Source organism: Empidonax traillii, unplaced genomic scaffold, assembly GCF_003031625.1.
Source record: "Empidonax traillii isolate 1590-97213 ecotype Southwest subspecies unplaced genomic scaffold, ASM303162v1 scaffold309:size1915965, whole genome shotgun sequence".
Classification (NCBI taxonomy): Eukaryota; Metazoa; Chordata; class Aves; order Passeriformes; family Tyrannidae; genus Empidonax; species Empidonax traillii.
This window is the reverse complement of record NW_020955502.1, coordinates 852,113-859,190: the sequence shown is the minus strand read 5'-3', so window position 1 is coordinate 859,190 and position 7,078 is coordinate 852,113. Positions and strand designations below refer to the sequence as shown.

At 42.2% G+C, this 7,078-nt stretch overlaps 1 long non-coding RNA gene across 1 annotated transcript; it reads right to left on the bottom strand.

Moving 5' to 3' along the window:
- Positions 1 to 1,114: 1,114 nt before the first annotated feature.
- On the bottom strand, positions 1,115 to 6,017 carry LOC114061081. The gene is made up of 5 exons (XR_003572037.1): positions 5,873 to 6,017; positions 5,746 to 5,748; positions 3,809 to 3,990; positions 2,409 to 2,557; positions 1,115 to 1,180 (listed from the first exon to the last, which is right to left on the bottom strand). It is a non-coding gene; the product is annotated as an uncharacterized LOC114061081 (long non-coding RNA).
- Between the last annotated feature and the right edge of the window lie 1,061 nt (positions 6,018 to 7,078).

The window sequence follows — 7,078 nt, the reverse complement described above, 5'->3', positions numbered from 1 at the left end:
TGTTCCCTCATAGTCTGTAACCACTGCTGACAAGGAGAGAGTCATACAAGTCCAGGCCATTCTCTGAGGTCCCAGTTATCCAAATGCAGGGAACTGTGTGACCAAACATAGAATCATGGAATGGTTTGGGTTAGAAGGGACCTTAAAACCCATCTCACTCCATGGGCAGGGATACCTTCCATTAGGCCAGATTGCTCCAAGCCCCATCCAACCTGGCTTTGAACACTTCCAGGGATGGGGCAGCCACAGCTTCTCTGGGCAACATCTTTGGAGCCACAAGTGCCACTAAATCCAATGTGCCTTAATGACTCTACAAAAGTTACACGGGGCAATATTCCCTTAAATGTCCCATTTGTTCTAAGCAATTTATTTCTGGGACAAAAATATAAGAGTTAGAGCTCAAATTCTGACATCAGAAAAAAAAATCTGAAGTGAAAAAGCAAAATAAGTAAACCACAGGAAACAATTCTTCACATTTATAAGGCACTTTCCATTTCTACTCCCTTCCTACATCTTTAATACTACAAAGTTTGGAGACATTAATAACATGTGACTTTTGACACGTGTTCAAAGGCCGTAGAGAGCACATTCCAAAGTGACCACACACAGAATGGCACCATAGAGGAACCAGCCATGCTTTCCAGCTGTTCACAAATCAGAATTCCTGTCTCTGAAAGGTCTCCAGAATCAACCATCTGGGAACTCATCCACTTGCTGCTTCTGACATCATTTTTCCTGCCTGCTTTACACTATTTGGAAAGCTCAGCTTTTAAAATAGCTGTGCCAGGGTCAGCACTAGGCAGGAGGAGGAGCTTTCGACAGAGAATTCTTGGCAGGGCTGGGCCTAGAGCCCAGATTTTCAAAGGGTTTTTGCTGCCTAAAGCTGTAGGTAAGGGCTCAGTGGGATGCTCCTAAGATTTGATGCTGCATGTTACTGGAAAACTTCTGAGAAAACTTTCTTTGGATTCTCAGTTTGCACACAGAACATGCTCTCTCAAAGTTTTGCTATTTCTTCTCCTCTTGTCCACGTCAATCGGATGGTTAATAGGAAAAATTTGGAAAAAAAGCGCCAGAATTAAAGGTCTTTTCCAAACACAACTGTAAAAGGATATATGGACTCTGGTTTTCAGGGTGTTGCTTGATGCTACAACTGCAGGTTCTTGTTTGGTTTGGGATACACCTGAAACATTACAAAATTCCTCCTAATACTAAATAATGTGCAGTTTAAAAATTATTGGAAGTGTTCAAAAGCCCTTCTTATTTCTCTGTATTAACTGCCTTTAAAGGTAAATTCCTAATTCTGTTCCCCTGCAAATACTGATAACATGGAAAATGTTCTCACCAAGCAGGAAAAGGGCGTTTTTTGTTATTTCCAGCACACAGATGGTGAAGAACATTTTCTCTTTGTGAGAAAAGCCTTTTCCATGGTTTATAAAGATACCCAGATGTAAAACTTAGTGCACAACAGATCAAAATCAGTGTGTGGGGCTTGAGATTGGTGAGAGGGCAAAGATCTACAACTTGTAAGTGCCCTCTGCGGTTGGGATTAGGAAGAAGATCGACAGGAATGCAGTGTTTCATCTCAAGCAGCCCCACTCTCGAGTGCAAATATTGTGAGTGATTTCCAAGCCTCATTGTAGCTCAAGGCAAACATTTATTCACTGATTAGAAACCAGGAAAGCTGAATTTTGCCACTGTTCCTACATCTGGGAACTCAGAGCTAGACTTAATATTTCATGGAATCCCAGAATCACTGAGGTTGGAAAAGCCCCCCCAGCCCATCGAGTCCAACCTGTGCCCGATCCCCACCGTGTCACCCAGCCCAGAGCACTGAGTGCCACGTCCAGTCCTGCCTTGGACACCTCCGGGGATGGGCACTCCACTGCCTCCCTGGGCAGACCCTTCCAATGCCTGACCACCTTTTCCACGAAGAAATTCTCCCTGATGTCCAATCTGAATCTCCCCAGGTGCAGCTTGAGGCCATTTTCTCTTGTCCTGTCACTTGTTACCCAACATGAGACCTTTTACTGAAGTGCCACACATCCTGCAAGGTCTGAGATTTCATGCTGCTCTTCAGGCATTAAATATGCAGCCCAAAGCTCCATCTCTGCCAGGAGTCACAGACTCCTCACATAATTTCTTTGATAACAATACGGCAAGAAAGAAAAGAACACGAACTTTGCAAGGGAACCACCCAGCCACCCTGATTTTAATCACAGAATCACAGACTGCTTTGGGTTAGAAGTGACCTTAAAGATCACCTCATTCCAACCCCCTGCCATGGGCAGGGAACCTTCCACTAGAATCTGAATCTTTAATCTTAAAGCACACAATGACCACAAACAGCTGAGAACAGAAGACCTACACAGAACTCCCCAAATGCCCACTCCCAGTCACTCTGCACTTACTGGACTCCTCAGCAGAACTGGGTGGGTGACACTGTCCAGCCTTAAGTCCTTCACAGGCACTGTCTCCACTCAGCAGTCCCTGTCCTGGACTTCCTCAGTGAGGAACTGGGCAAAGAAAGATATAGCTCATCAGCTGTGTGGGCCAGCATCTTAAAAACATTGACAGAACAGTCCCAGACAACTCTCCTGATGGCTCTTCCTTGATATGCTTTCAATCAGGTGACAAAGCTTTTCTCACATACGGATGAAGCTTCAGTAGAATCACAGAATGGTTTAGGTTGGAAAGGACCTGTGAGACCACCGAATCCAACCATTCCCCCAGCACTGCCAAGGCCACCACTAACCCACATCCCCAAGTGCCACATCTACAAATAGAGGCATCGAGGCTTCCCCTCAGTATGTGAGACAAAAGCAAACTGATGATTTGACAGAGCACATTTCGCCCTGACAGTCTGAAAGTGCAGACTTGTGATATCCTGAAGGAGAGCCCAATAACAGCACATTAAAATAATTTATTAAAGACTGTTCAAACTAGATTTTTAGTTTTATTTATAGTCTTTACAATTACCATGTGGTTAAATAGCTCAAGCCCTCCAAATCTGTGGAAGTCTTTTATTCAAGTCTGCCAAGATGTCTTTTTCAACCATTACTGCAATCATCAACAGGCAGAGTTCCTGCAATGGGATATCTGACAAGTCTAGGGAAGATTCATCATTAATCAATCACTAAACTTCCAAGTTCTTCCGTCCAAACCTCTTCCGTAACATACTGATCATCTGGCAGTAAGAACAGCTCTACTTGAATCCTTCTATTTGGTTGAGTAATCATCTGGAGGCCCAAAAGACTTCTCTCACCAAAACCACTCTTAACACCTCCCCCTTGCACGGCTCCCTCCCACCTCTACAAAATCAATTCATAAAAAGCCAGAGCTCCAAAGCCACAGAACTCAGGTGACTCAGAAGGTTTTGCTAATCCACAGTCAGGGACTGACTGTGCTCCATGTTGGCCTGGGCTAAACTTGTGCCAGATCAAAGGTTTACATTTGGGTGATCAGTGCACAACCAGCCAAAGATGTGCTCAGCCTCTCACAACCTTTTTTGTGGACCATTTTACCAGTTGTTCTTGCCTCTTCTCAGTACTCATGGGAATGCAAGCTTGAAGCCCTGCTCTTTTATTTTCTCTCAGGACTGTAGCTGTAGCTGGGCCTCTCCTCAGACTGAGTCTCCCACCTCACACCAAACTTCTGTGATGCCTTTTATCACAGTTACCCCGCCTCTCACAGGGCTTCTTGCCTCGTGTTGAACCTCCACATCAAACCCAACCCAAATCTTGTCTGGCATCTGCATCCCTCATGGCTTTCCTTTCCAAACACCATTCCTGTCTGGCATTTCTCTACCTACCTGTTTGTGTTTCCATCCCCTCCAGTGGTGGACATCACCAATACCAGCTCAGACACAGCACAGTTGGATTAAGAGGCTCCAAGGCATCAAATATCCCAGTAGGCACCACACATGGGAGAACGGAATACTGGGATGGCTTCAAGCATCCATCCAGGCTGAAGACTGCTTTTCCTGGTGTGGGACTTCCTCAAAAAAAAGCAGAGAAGGCTGTATTACTAACAGATATGGAGACTTTATTATTAAAAGTGATGCCCAGCATCCTATATTGACACAATAGGATTAGGAAAAGTAAATTCCTTTTAAAGCCTGAATTGTACACTTGTTTGTAGCAAAATCTTCATGGTTCAACTACTCATATCACTGTTCAGAATACAACAAATTACAGGGTTTTGACAGCTTCTTATAATTTCTCTGTTAAGCTTTTATATTACCATGAATTCAATCCATCCCAAATTTAGCACTGGAAATCAAATTAGCAGATACTAAATTAAAAAAAAAAATTTAAAGTTCCATTTTTTCTTATTCCCACAAGAAGTGAACCAAAGCACACAGGTTGATTGTTGGTACTGGTGGTACCTGCTTTGGAATTCTAACACCAAGCAACATGCTCTAATTCAATTTCAGTGAAAGCTGGTAACAGTTAATTAAGGTGGCAAAGGCATGAGAAATTTAATCAAATTCCAGTGGTAACAGTCTTGCCTGTGTTCAGATGAAAAAGTTGACCAATATGAAGCAGCTTTATCATTTTATTCCTCTGCTGTGTTAAATAATATGCCTTTTGTAGGTGGCTGTTTTGGATTTGGTAAGAAATTATTTGAAAGACTCAATATTTGCACTGTATGTACACACAAAATTATCAGTTAATGCAATCTGAAGCCTCATAATTATTGAGAAATTAGAAATTCAAAGTTAAACCAAAACAATATATGCTCTCCTTGGGAGACATGCCCAAAGTGCCACCTAAACCCAAACATAAAGCACAGATTAGGTTTAAGGGTCTCCTAGAAAGAGAAATCTGTTTTGGAACAGTCACAAAGGGCTATCGCCAAAACTATCTCATAATAGTTACGAGCTGTGATTTGACATTTTAGATACACATTCCTCTTGCCAAGTAATATCACATTTGGCTCTTGCCAGAGAAAATAAAGAGAAGGATCTATCCAGGATGAGTAATTTAGGACGATGTCATCAAGGCAAGCTGCCCCACAGACTGGGGACTGAATTAAAATTAGCAAGTTAAGGGGTTTTGTCCTCTTAAATGTCCTTTCCCTGTCTGTGTACAGGGAAAAAAAATAGAAAGAAAAATGGTTTTCTTGTTAATCATATTTTCCCTCAGAGCCAAATGTAGGCTTTTACTCGAAGGGCAGATGATGTGAGGTGGGGTGGCTAAAGCAATTATTGCTGTGAGCTGTGCTCCTTGGAGGTTTCCCTCCCTTGACATCCTAGTCAAGGAACCTCCTGCTCCTCTGCTGTCCCAGTTCCCCACCCAGCACATTTGTGTTCTGATTCTCTGAATTCCCTGATTTCAAATTGCATCACAACATTGGACTGTACATGGAGCTGGCCAAGGAGCACAGATAGATCCCAAACCTCGAAGAGGTGACCCGTGGCAGAAGAGCGCAGATGGCAGGAGTAAGTGCCTGTTGTCACAGATTAATCCACCTGTAATTAGGAGTTCCTACAACTCTGTGTCCCTGGGTGCCTTGTAACTGCAGCAGTAAATTGCTGTCTCTGTGGCACTGACTATTTCAGCATCTTTTAACTGAGCTAAAAAAGTGGTGCATGGACTTTGCATTGCTGAATCTTGCCATCCTCATTTTACTCAGAGTCTGAAAGAGTTAATGAGGCAGATGGCCAATTTAGGGGGAGATAATCTGTGGTCTCCAATCTCCATGCAGTGATTCACATTCATATCCAGCAGTTTGGTGATTACTCACCCTCTGCCTTGCTGTTCCCAAATGCAGAGTTGGCAGAGTGGCTGCACCTCGGCTGCCCCAAATCACAGCTCCCTATTTAGGGGTCTTTTCCAGCCTAAATGATTCCATGACTTTGGTGCAAACCCACCTCCACCAGCTGTAGGGCAAGTTCATCTTACACTCTGATGGACGGATTCACTCGAGCTTGTCTCTCAGTGTCTGTGAGGGCTCTGCTCTCACTGCAAGAAGAAATGACCCAGATACTTTTTATTACTGGCTTCTCTCACACTCTGCTTTTTAAAATTTGAATAATTTCCTTAGTTTGCTGTCAGGCATTTCTTTAAAGGAAAAGCAATCAGTGTAAGCCCATGTTGTGAACTCTGACACAGATTTTATACGTTATTTAAGCACTCACTCAGTTTTGTAGGCAGCAGATGCATCTGTTAAATGGAATATTATTTTTAAGAAGTCTTGTAGTATATTAAAAATGCATCAATACAAGCAAAGGAAGATTAGTAATGAAAATATTTAAATATTTAAATTAACTTGTGCCACAATGAAGCTAACCTTTCCCAAATGCTATACCACATGCTGGTGCAAATCACTGTAGTTTTTTTACAGTAGATCACAGACATTTCAGCTGGAAAAGACTAATTTGCTTATCTTGTGTGTTGCTATCACTGCAAATTTTTATCCAAGTGTATTTACCAGGTCAAGCAATAGAAAACAATGAGCTGAAAGGGTGAGAAAAGTAAACTATTCCTTAAATCCAGTGTTGCTCATGATTTAAGGGAATGAATGAATTTTTAGAGAGATATTTGCTTTCACAACAGCCCAAAATGATGCCTATCTCATGTCAAGGACTCAAGATGGTGGTATATTTTCAGGAAATCTGATTCTATAACAGCAATAAACCCTAAAAGAATAATGCAGACTATGTCATCGTCAAGCCACATTTCCTCTTATGGCAAAAGAGAAACCTGGAATCATTGTCCTGGAATGCACCAAAACCTCTTAGCAGGAGCTCCTGAAATATTCATGAACATTAAGAAAATAGCAAACCTTTGGAGAGTGTGTTATTTAGATGTTACTTGCTATGTAAGTGCCATCCTCTAAGCTCTAAAAATATCAAGGGAAGGCTTTTTGCAGAAAGTAAATGAAGTAACGGGGACTTGGGAATTTTATCTCCTGGCTGCCACAGACCACACAATGCTGTTTAATTCAGCTCCTCCATTACTCAACTAACTGGGAGAATTCTTATGTGTAGATCACTGGGGAGTTCAGGATTTTAAGATAAGATTTACTAAGTGTGTAAATTATTAGTAAATAGTAGATGAAACACCAAGCTCTCATA